Here is a 10,103-nt window from a genome sequence, read left to right on the forward strand (position 1 = left end):
CAGTCTCCGGTGGCGCGGGCTGGGGTGAGTCAGGCAGACGGGGACCTCACAGCGGCCTGAGGATTAACGTCTAAAAGCCCAAACCAAACCATCCGGTCTCTCACCAGCGTGAGCGGGGGAAACGCCTTCTGAGCGGCGGAAGCTCGGCCGGGAGCTACGGGCGGACCGAGAGCACACTCTGCGTCTCTGAGAAAGAGAGCCCCGGACAGCTGGGCGCTGGACTGGAGAGAGGCGGAGGGGCGGGGGAGAGGTCGGTTAGGGTGGGTCTAGACCACACGGGCGGGCGGGCGGGCGGGCCTGAGAGGTGAGGGGGAACAGAGCCAGGGACAGGGCGGCGGGCGTGAGACAGACAGATTCCCACCAAAGGAGCAAAAGAGTCAACGCATTCGTGGGGGAGAGAGAAATCAGCTCACAGGCACGCGACTGCATTTATGGTTTGGGGAACGGGAGGGGCGATGCCGCCTGGAAGTGGAAGAAGGAAGGTAAGGCGGGCGTGAGAGCTGCAGGGGCCACGCGCCGAAGAGCCTGGTTAACGGGTGAGCAACGGGTGGCCTGCTCACGCGTCATGTCCCGGTAAACATGGTGGCAGCGGCCAGCTCCTGTGCTCCGGCCGTGAGGTCAGCCTGGCCGAGTTCAGTCCTGCTTCGTCACAGCTGCCTTCCTCACACACATTCCCCGTTACGGGGCATAAAATGTGACGTTAGGCAACAAAGTGATTCACATCACATCAAGATGGAAATCCGTGTTCACTTGTGAAGCTGTTTTTGTTTGGGGGGCAGGTAAATAGGGTTACTTATTTAATTTTTAGAGGAGCTACTGGGGGTTGAAGCCAGGACCTCGTGCACGCTAAGCTCACGCTCTGCCTCTGAGCTGTACCCTCCCCCCTTGTAAAACTGTTTTGATAAGAGTGCACGTCCGTCTCGGGACAGGACACAGAACGAGAAAGAACAGTGAGGAAGCTGCTAGGTCCCAAGGCCAACACCTGCAGCAGTTTCACTGCTGGACGCGTGTTCACAGCAGTCACAGGAAAAGCGCGGAGCATCTGAGACCCCAGCCCCGGGGCCCGCGTCTCACCGACCTGCTGCTTGCTCTGGGCAGTAATAGTTCTCCCTTTGACTTTCATGGAAGGACAGTGATCAGGGGTTCACATGCCTGTGTGTTGGGTCACCCCGCGCACGCAGGGGCTGTAAGATTCCTGGCGTTGGTAGCTTGAGGGCTGGAGCTTCAACATCGATGGTAATGTGAAGGCAAGCCCGAGGGAGGAACCGACAAATGGACGGAACTGAAAATCTGGAATTTGATGGAGGTAAGTCTGCAATGACTAGATTTGTGTACGCTCGTCTGCAAAGGCTTAGTCCAATGTCCTCTTTTTAGGTAAAATTAAGAAATGCACAAATGCAAACGTCTCTTTTTAAAAATGCCCGGTTTCTTAGTCCACACAGACGTGAACCCCGAAGAGTCTGGTTCTCCCAGGCGTGCTGCTCAGGCTGTGCTTTGAATGAAGGGCTGGCAGGGTTGGTGGGGTGGAATGCAGAATTTTCCCCTCCACCAAGCAAGGGCAGAGGTCAGCCAAGAGACTCCTCTGATCCCAAGGCAGGTGAAACTGGCAGAGTGTGACCAGTATTTCAAATATCCATTATTTAAAGAAAAAATGCTATCCATCTGTTCTAATCTTACTTTCTGAAGATGCTAAATTTATGTCCATAAAGACAAGTTGCACAACCCAGACGCTGCGGTCTGCGGTAGCTCTAATGTTCTCATTCTTCTGCGTACAAAGCCATCCAGCCCCCGGTGAATAAGACCTCCATCGCCCACAGGAAAAGCCTGTGCCCTTGAGCTCTCCTCCAAAGAGCGGTGACAGAACTGCACTCTGTGATGAGATAATGGAGTCGTCCTGGCTTCCCCAGCAGGCGTGGTGACCTGGCCAAGGGCGCACACTGCACAGAGAAGGCCCCAGCCACCGCTTTCTGGGGGCACAGCGTTTCCCTCCCAGGCCCTCTGGAGTCCTCACGCAGCACATTCCCGGTGATTCTCCCTCTGCCCAGGGAAACAGACCCACAAGGTCGCAGAACGCCCCTGTTCCATGGACAGCACCTCCAGGAAAACAGTGATTCTATTAAGGACATGTCAAGGAAGAGAGATGAGTTCATTTTGGAACAAAGAGATCCAGATATTTCAGACTAACTGTTCTTTCTTGCCCTCATACAAAGGAAAACAAAAGAGCCATGAAGAATTGCGATGCTCTGATTTCCTTCATGGAGAACGTCTTGGCAGTGGTAAACCTAACGCATTTGTGTCATAATTAAAACCGATTTTCTTACTTTCCGTCAGCTTTTCCACTGAAAGCACCTGCGGGCTGGACCTGGTTGGGCCACTGAGATGCAAGGACCGAAGTCAGATTCTTTTGGGCACAGTTAGGGTCCACACAGAGCTCACAGGCCCCCAGGCCTGGGCTCATGAAGGTGAGTGACTTTCCATGTATTTACACGCACCGCACACACAGACACGCCACACACATGCGGGACTTGCTTTGGGTAACAAAGTGTGGCTGAGCAAGGGCCTGTTCCACATCCCAGAGGACACTTTAAAGATCTTTGCGCACCTTCTATTTTGCCCTTTTCCTTTCTGCCCCAAGAAGAGCCAGTCTCAGACACGCCTGGGTCCCCTAGCAGGGCAGGCGTGTAGCAAAGAACGGAAGCTGCCAATTTAGAATGTGAGTAAGAAACAATCCTTTAATGCGTTAGGCCCTTGAGGCTTTGGAGTGTTTGTTACCAAAATCAAGCAGATTTCTTTCTCTTTTAATTTTTATGCATCTATTTATTTTTCAGTTGAAGCATAGTGAGTTACAATGTGCCAATTTCTGATTACAGCATCATAGTTCATTCACACATATATGTGTGTATTCATTTTCGTATTCTTTTTCACCGTAAGTTACTATAAGATACCGAATAGAATTCCCTGTGCTACACAGTATATACTTGCTGTTAATCTGTTTTATATGTAGTACTTAGTATCTGCAAATCTCGAATTCCCGATTTATCCCTTCACCCCTTTACCCCTGGTGACCATAAGTTTGTTTTCATTCTAAGAGGATTTCTTAAATACTCAAATTTCTAATCTGAGGGGTTGATGACCTGTGTTTGAAGTTTTCTTATTCCCTGTATAGTTTACTTTCTTTGCATTGTTGTCTTTTTTCTTCCTGTGCATTTCCGTTTATTTCCATAGTTCATGTTTCATAATTTTAATGCAGTTGAAGTCACATTGGAAATGGTCACCAGAAAGGTGACCTAGTGTGTCCTGGACGAGTAACACTGTCTACTTCCCAGAGGACCTCAGACGCGTCTCCCTTGAGTTGGTCAGATTTCACAAGGACGTGCCTGCTCATTTCCTGCCTGAATAGGTCAGGTGCCACCAGCACCCTGGGACATGGAGGGGACACAGAAGCCCAAGGATGCCGACCTCGGTAATTTCCGACTTGAACGCACCTCAATTTCCGTGTGATGTCCCCACACTCAGTTCTGCCCGATCCCTGCACCCCCTTGTGTCACGCCCCCAAGATGGCGTAGAAGCATTTCCTGGCTTTGGGGGAAACCAGGACTGGCTGAGACGCCACTGACGTCCAGCTTGAGGTCTGAGGTGCACCCGGGGCTGCTTCCAGGCCTCCCCTGCTGGCTACGGACTCTGACTTCTCTCGCCTCCCAAGTGTGTCCAGCTGCTCCTGTGACTTGGTGCCTGTTCTCCTTCCAAGATGCGGGCATTTCCCCAAGATGAATAAAGCTTAAGTAAACGTTACACATTTGGTGAGGGATAAAGGGCTCTTATCTGAGGTCTGTCAACTAAATAATGACATAATCTGGCCCCAGGATGACCGCCTTCTCCAAGCACATGATCTCATTTGACTTCAGGGTCTCCCTCCCCTCCCCTCGGGCTCCACCCGGGCCACCTGCTAGCACCTGGGGTCACCAGATGCACTTTCCTCGGTCATGCTGCACCCAACTCTGCAGCTCTGCCTGCTGTGGGAGGGGAAGGAAGGGCAAAAGGAAAGGGTAACTTATGCCTGTTTACTCCGGAACTCCAGGCTGCACACAGGTCACTTCGGCGAGTGTAGCCGGATCGCAGTGTAGACAGGTTAAGGGATGAGGGCTGGTTGCGGTGAGAGCCGGCCAGACCACGGTGGCGGCGGCCCAGGGGTGTCCATCTGCATTGCTGCTTCCCCATGTCCCGGGGGCCACGCCGCCGGGGCCCCAGTCACAGCAGAAGTCAATGCCCCAGTCCGCCTCTAGCAGGAGGAGCCCTGAAAACAAAGTCACTCAAGGAGGTTTATGCACAAAGGGTTTATTCACAAGGGCGCGGGGGTGGGAGAACCGCAGGGTCCAGCCTCCAGAACCTCCGGAGCCTCGGTGGGCTCGAGTGGGCCCCGGAGAGGGGGCGTCCCCGCGCGGGCTCTTCGCCGAGGACACTGACGGCCGGGGGGCCTCTGCAGGGAGACGGCAGGGGCTTCAAACCCCACACCTCGCCTCCCTTGTGGCCACACCTGCGGGGGACAGCCACGGGAGCGTGGGGCACCTCACAGTACCAGGGGAGGGCTGTTCTCCAGCAGGGCCAGCCAGAGGGAGCCTCACGCGAGGAGGGCGACATCGGGGTGAGGACTGGCGGGTGCACGGGCGCGGCCCCCATGGCCCCTGGCGCGGGGAGCGGCGGTGGAGGGAGGGCCCGGGGGCCGGCACAGGGAAGAGCACGGGGTCTGTCCCGGCGCGGGATGCTCACAGGGGCGCCACGGCGACGAGCCTGGTGCTAGGACTTCCCGAAGCCCCGGGAATCGAGCACCCGGAGAAAGAGCTGACCCCGTCCGGAACCCTGATCCAATTGCTCACCCAGCCCTACTGCCTGTCCTTCCAAGTCTTCATTCATGCCTTTTCCTAAAAGTGAGTCGCGTTCGAGCCCGTGGCCCCTGAAAGGCCTGCTTCCTCCTGCTGCTCAGCCCGGGGGAAGGGGAAGGTGTCGGCAGCACTGGTGTGGGCGGTGGCGAGGCGGGCAGGGCCCCGGGCGGCCCCTGCGTCCTCGTCCAGGGGCTCGTCGGCGACCCGGGCGGCACCCGCCCACATCCAGGGGCCCGTCGGCGACCCGGCGGCACCCGCCCACATCCAGGGGCCCGTCGCGAGTGCGGGCCCGGCTGAGACAGCAGTGTCCCCAGGGCCCTGCGGGGCCCCAGCCCCCTGCTGAGCTCAGTGCCAGAACCGCCAGAACCGGGCTCCGTGTAGGAGGCAGTCTGTGCGCGTCAGAGAATGCGGAGGGGCAGACATCACATGAACAACTCGCTTGGCACCCGTGTCCTGGTGTGGACAGGTCGTCATGCTCTCAGAACCAGGGTCGCACTGGGGAAATTGAGCTCCAGCCCTGCCCCGGGAGACAGGGTTCAGAGCCGAAGGCACAGCAGGGACAGCACGGGAGGGCCGCCGCCCTGAAGAGGGTGCTGGGCGCGCTCGGAGCACAGAAGTGAGCCTCACGTCGCAGGCGGGCAGTGGGGGCTTCAGAAGAGACACCTGTGCTGGATCCTGGGGACGAAGGACACTCCAGGCAGACCAGGGAAGGGTGGGCATCGCAGACACACAGAAGGAGCCTGAGAAGTATGGATGCAAGAACGGGAGTGATGTGTTTTTCGTGAATGTATCTGTAACGAAGCACCACAAACAGAAATCTATCCCGTCGCAGTCTTGGGGCCAGAGCCCAGGATCGAGGAGTTGGCAGGGCTCGGTCCTGCTGCAGGCTGTGCACGCTTCTCCCCTGGCCCTGGGGTTTCCTGGCATGTTTGGGGGCCTCGGCGTCTGGAAGCGTCACCTGGCCTCCGATGTCACGTTCACGTGGCGTCCTTCCCGAGCTCACGCGTGCCCTGTGTCCTGATTTTCTGTTTATGAAGACACCAGGCGTACTGGATTAGGACTCACCCCAATGGCCTCTTTTCATCACACGTTACTGCAAGACACTGGTTGTAGTTCCCTGTGCTGCACAGGAGGCCCTGGTTGTGTATCTATTTTATATACAGCAGTGTGTATCTGCTAATCTCAAACTCCCAGTTTATCCCTCCCCCCCTTCCCCGGTAACCATGAGTTTGTTTCCTACGTCTGTGAGTCTGTCTCTCGCTTTATAAATAAGGCCCTGTGTCCTTTCTTTAGAGTCCGCATGTAATTGATGACACGCGTTTATCTCTCTCTCTTTCCACTACTTCACTCGCACTTTTTAGAGACGGCGCTTCAGAGCTGATGCTCGACTCCCTGCTCTGTCTTCTCTCTCTGGCAAGAACCCACCACCTTTCATCTCCAGGTGCTCGGAAGAAAGTCAAAACCTAAAAATTAAAATTTAAAAAAGAAAGTTAAAGAGCACATGTGTTTGGGTCCGAGAGCTATTCCAATGCCTGTCGTGGTCCAGGCGCAGGGTGGGTCCTCAGTGAACACCTGTGGAATTCGCAGCCTTGGAGTCTAGCAGGTTGCCTCTGAGGTCACTTTGGGTTACGACATTCCAGAATTTTTTATGTCAAAGTCATGGCAAAACCTTCCTATACCATAGTTAGAGGCAGGGGAACGCCCAGCAACCAGGGTTCTAGTTCAGTATTTATTTAACTTCTTAAAACTAGCTATCCCCATGGAGTCTGAGAAAAAGCTCTCTGGAGCGTTCTTCTTATTTATTAAGCAAACAAATGAGTCACTACAAAGGGCTGACTAGTGAATCACCTGAATGCAAGCACTTACAATAACTGTGGAAGTAGAAGAGCTGATGGAAAGTCCAGGATTGGAGGTCCCAGGGTTCACACAGGCAACAAGTTTTTGAATTTGCAGAAGAAAGAGTCACCCATTTCTGAAGGCTTTATTACGAAATGAAGGACCTAGTACATGAGTCGGAAAATTAAGTGAGTGTGTAAGGCTTCCGTAATAATTTTGCCTCTGAGCTCTCTCAGACTCTGAGGTCTTCTCTGCAGAGATGAAGACCCTTGCGGAGAGGCTTTGCCTGAGCAGCCACGCTGCGCACGGAGGGCTTCTCCGTCCTCTCTCAGGCCGTGCAGGCATCCCCACCCCACTCCACTCCCCGGGACCCAGGCCCTTAGTGTCTCCCACGTTTTGTCTTGTTAGCAATGAAAACTGGTTTTGCAGTTACATAAATTTAAAAATATCAAACAGCATGTTAAGATAAAAAGTTAAAAACCGGCTTGAGATAATTACCGTAAGTATGTTTGCGATCAGTTATTCAGGCTCTCAGAAACATCTTCATATAATGCCTCTTTTTTTTAATCTCGGATGTTTTCCACTTTTCCTGGCATTGACCCTCTCTGTCCTCTCAGCTCCTCTATGAATACTTCCAAACCCCTAGGTAAACAGCGTGAACAGCACAGTGCACCCTTCCATACAGTTCTTCATCAAATGAGTACGCAGTATGCACTGCTTTTTGTTTGTTGTTGCCACACTGTCAGCCTGCAATGTGTGTCCATGTCTGGTGCACAGAACAATGGTTCAGTCACACCTAACACGTATATATTCATTTTCATATTCTTTTTCATTACAGCTTCGTAATTTTTCCTCATTTCCTTAAAAAATAAAACAGAATATCACAAGAATTCTCAAAGCTCAAGATGAAAAAACAACCCAATTTAAAAACGGGCAAAAATTTAGATCACTCACTCACCAGAGAAGATATTCGGGTGGTAAATAAATTCAGGCTCGTGAAAATGACGACCTGTGTCATGAGTCACTAAGGAAATATAAAGAAAAATCAGAATCACACACCGGTCAGAATGGCTGAATTTGGAAAGGCTGACCCCAACGATTGTCGGTGGAAGCGCAACCTGGCGGTGCTACTCACGGAAGGCAGTTCGGTAGTTCCCTACCAAGTTAAGCACACACCCACAGTACGATTGCGTCTTTCCCCTCATGGGTGTTTACCCAAGGAGATGAAAACATAAGCCACACAAGGATGTGTCCATGGATGTTCACAGCAGGTCTGTAATGGTCAGAAACTGGAAACAGTTGCCCGTCCACAAGCGAATGGGGAAACTCACTGGGCTGTAGCCGCACAACGGGAAGCTCCGCCATCAGAAGAGGTGCTCTCTGACGCAAGCTGCAGGGATGGGTCTCCAGAAAATTAAGACGAGGGGCGTGAGCAGGACAGGAGAACCGCTGTCGCAGGAGCCCATCCCTATGAAGTTCCAGGCATGTGAGTTAATCCATAGGGGGGAGAAAGCAGACTCCAGCTCGCTTGGGGATAGGCGGGGGTGGGTGAGGGCAAGAGGGAGGAATCAGAAAGGCAAGGAGGGACGTTTAGGGGTGAAGGACGGGCTCACGGTCTCTGTGTACTGGTTTCTTGTCTGCTTGTTTTGTTTCTTAATGGAGGTCCTGGGGATTAAACCCAGGACCTTGCTCATGTTAGGCACGCGCTCCACCACTGAGCTACACCCTCCCCTGAAATGAACTTTTAATCCCTCGAAAGATAACACTTCAAAACAAGTTTGCCAGCCAGAAGGGTGTAGAGCAGTGCAGCATTACGACCTTGGTCTGCACGCAGCTGGAAGCCAGTCGCCAGGAGCAAACGTGTGTGTGTGTTGGGCGCACGGACTGTTGCCTTACTGGTCCCCAGCTGCATTCTGTGTCCATAACCCTACGCAGCCGTTTGACCGTTTTGAAGAATCGGCTTGTATGGGTTTGTCACACGTCGCACAGCAATAGTTCATTAATCTGTACATTTCAGATCTTTTCCCAAACCCCATACTTTGTTACTGATTTCGCTGTGGTATAATTTTCCATAATATTTTAAATGTTACATAGTAAAATATGTGTACATTTAAAAATAATATTTTAAAAGTTTCTTATCTTGATGTGAAATATTTTGATAGGCACAGAGGATAAAAAGGCTGTAACTGAAACTGCCCAGGGGGGAGGGTGTAGCTCAGGGGCACATCTCGCGCTTAGCTCCAGGTCCTGGGTTCGATCCCCGGTGCCGCCTCTAAAAATAAACACATAAACCTAGTTACCCCCCAAAGCACCCCAAAATAAATAAATAAATAAATAAATAAATAAATAAATAAATAAATAAATATAAATAAATAAATTCACCTAGAAAATGTAAAAAAATAAATATTAGAAGCAGTTAGAATGGTTTAAAAACCGCCCACACACCTTGTGAGGGAACACTGGGTGCGGAATGGACTGCCCGTGATAAACATGTGATTTTACAGCTTTGACTCCCCTGTGGCTTTAATTATTTTGTGTTTTCATTACAATTATTTAGTCTGACATCCAGAGATAAACCTGGAAGTTGCTTTTTCCTGAATCCATAGCCAAACTTTAAAAAGCGATGAAACCCTTACGGATAATTTTAACAGGAATGATCTACCTGAAAATAGAAAAAAAAAAAAAAAAAACTATATAGTCTTGTTAGAGCACAAAAAAAAAAAAAAGAAGTGAATACATGAGAAGGTCTAGTGTTTTCTCATAAAAGATTTACTAAATTTTATTTTAAATGTGATATACAAATTAAATTTTACATAAATCAAAATAGAGTCACAGTTTCAATGACAGGCTATTTTTTTAATTGAATAAAAAGATCTTAACTGAAGAGAGAGCAAAAGCCTTATTCTCCCCGAGTGCATCCGTGTGTGGGGTGACAGAGGCCCTCACCCTCCTGGTCAGTAAAACGTGGCCCAAGCCCGGAGGAGAGGAGGCCGTGGGGCTAGCGACCTCAGAGACACACGACAGTGGATGAGGAGCCAGACACGGGGTGGAGTCTCTGCAAACACACAGCACACGATGAAGTGCTGTTTCAGTGTTTGAAATACTGTAGGGCTCACCAGGAAGAAAAGTAAGTCGCCTTTCCTGCCTCATCCCGTCAACGAAAGTGACGTGTCCGATACATTCCTCACTTGTCCTTTCCCCTGGATTCCTCACCAGCCGAACATCCTCAGGTGCAAAACAACCGAAACCAGTAGCAACGGCACAAACGTGGGTTTCGATGTCGGCGAGACCTGGGCTCAGATTTCAGACGTCTCATCTCACACGTAGAGACTAGAGGAGGTTGTGTGGGGCCTCCCAAAGGCCTCCCAAAGGCCTCCCTGGGCTAGA

The sequence above is a fragment of the Camelus bactrianus genome, chromosome 36, assembly GCF_048773025.1.
Source record: "Camelus bactrianus isolate YW-2024 breed Bactrian camel chromosome 36, ASM4877302v1, whole genome shotgun sequence".
Lineage (NCBI taxonomy): Eukaryota > Metazoa > Chordata > Mammalia > Artiodactyla > Camelidae > Camelus > Camelus bactrianus.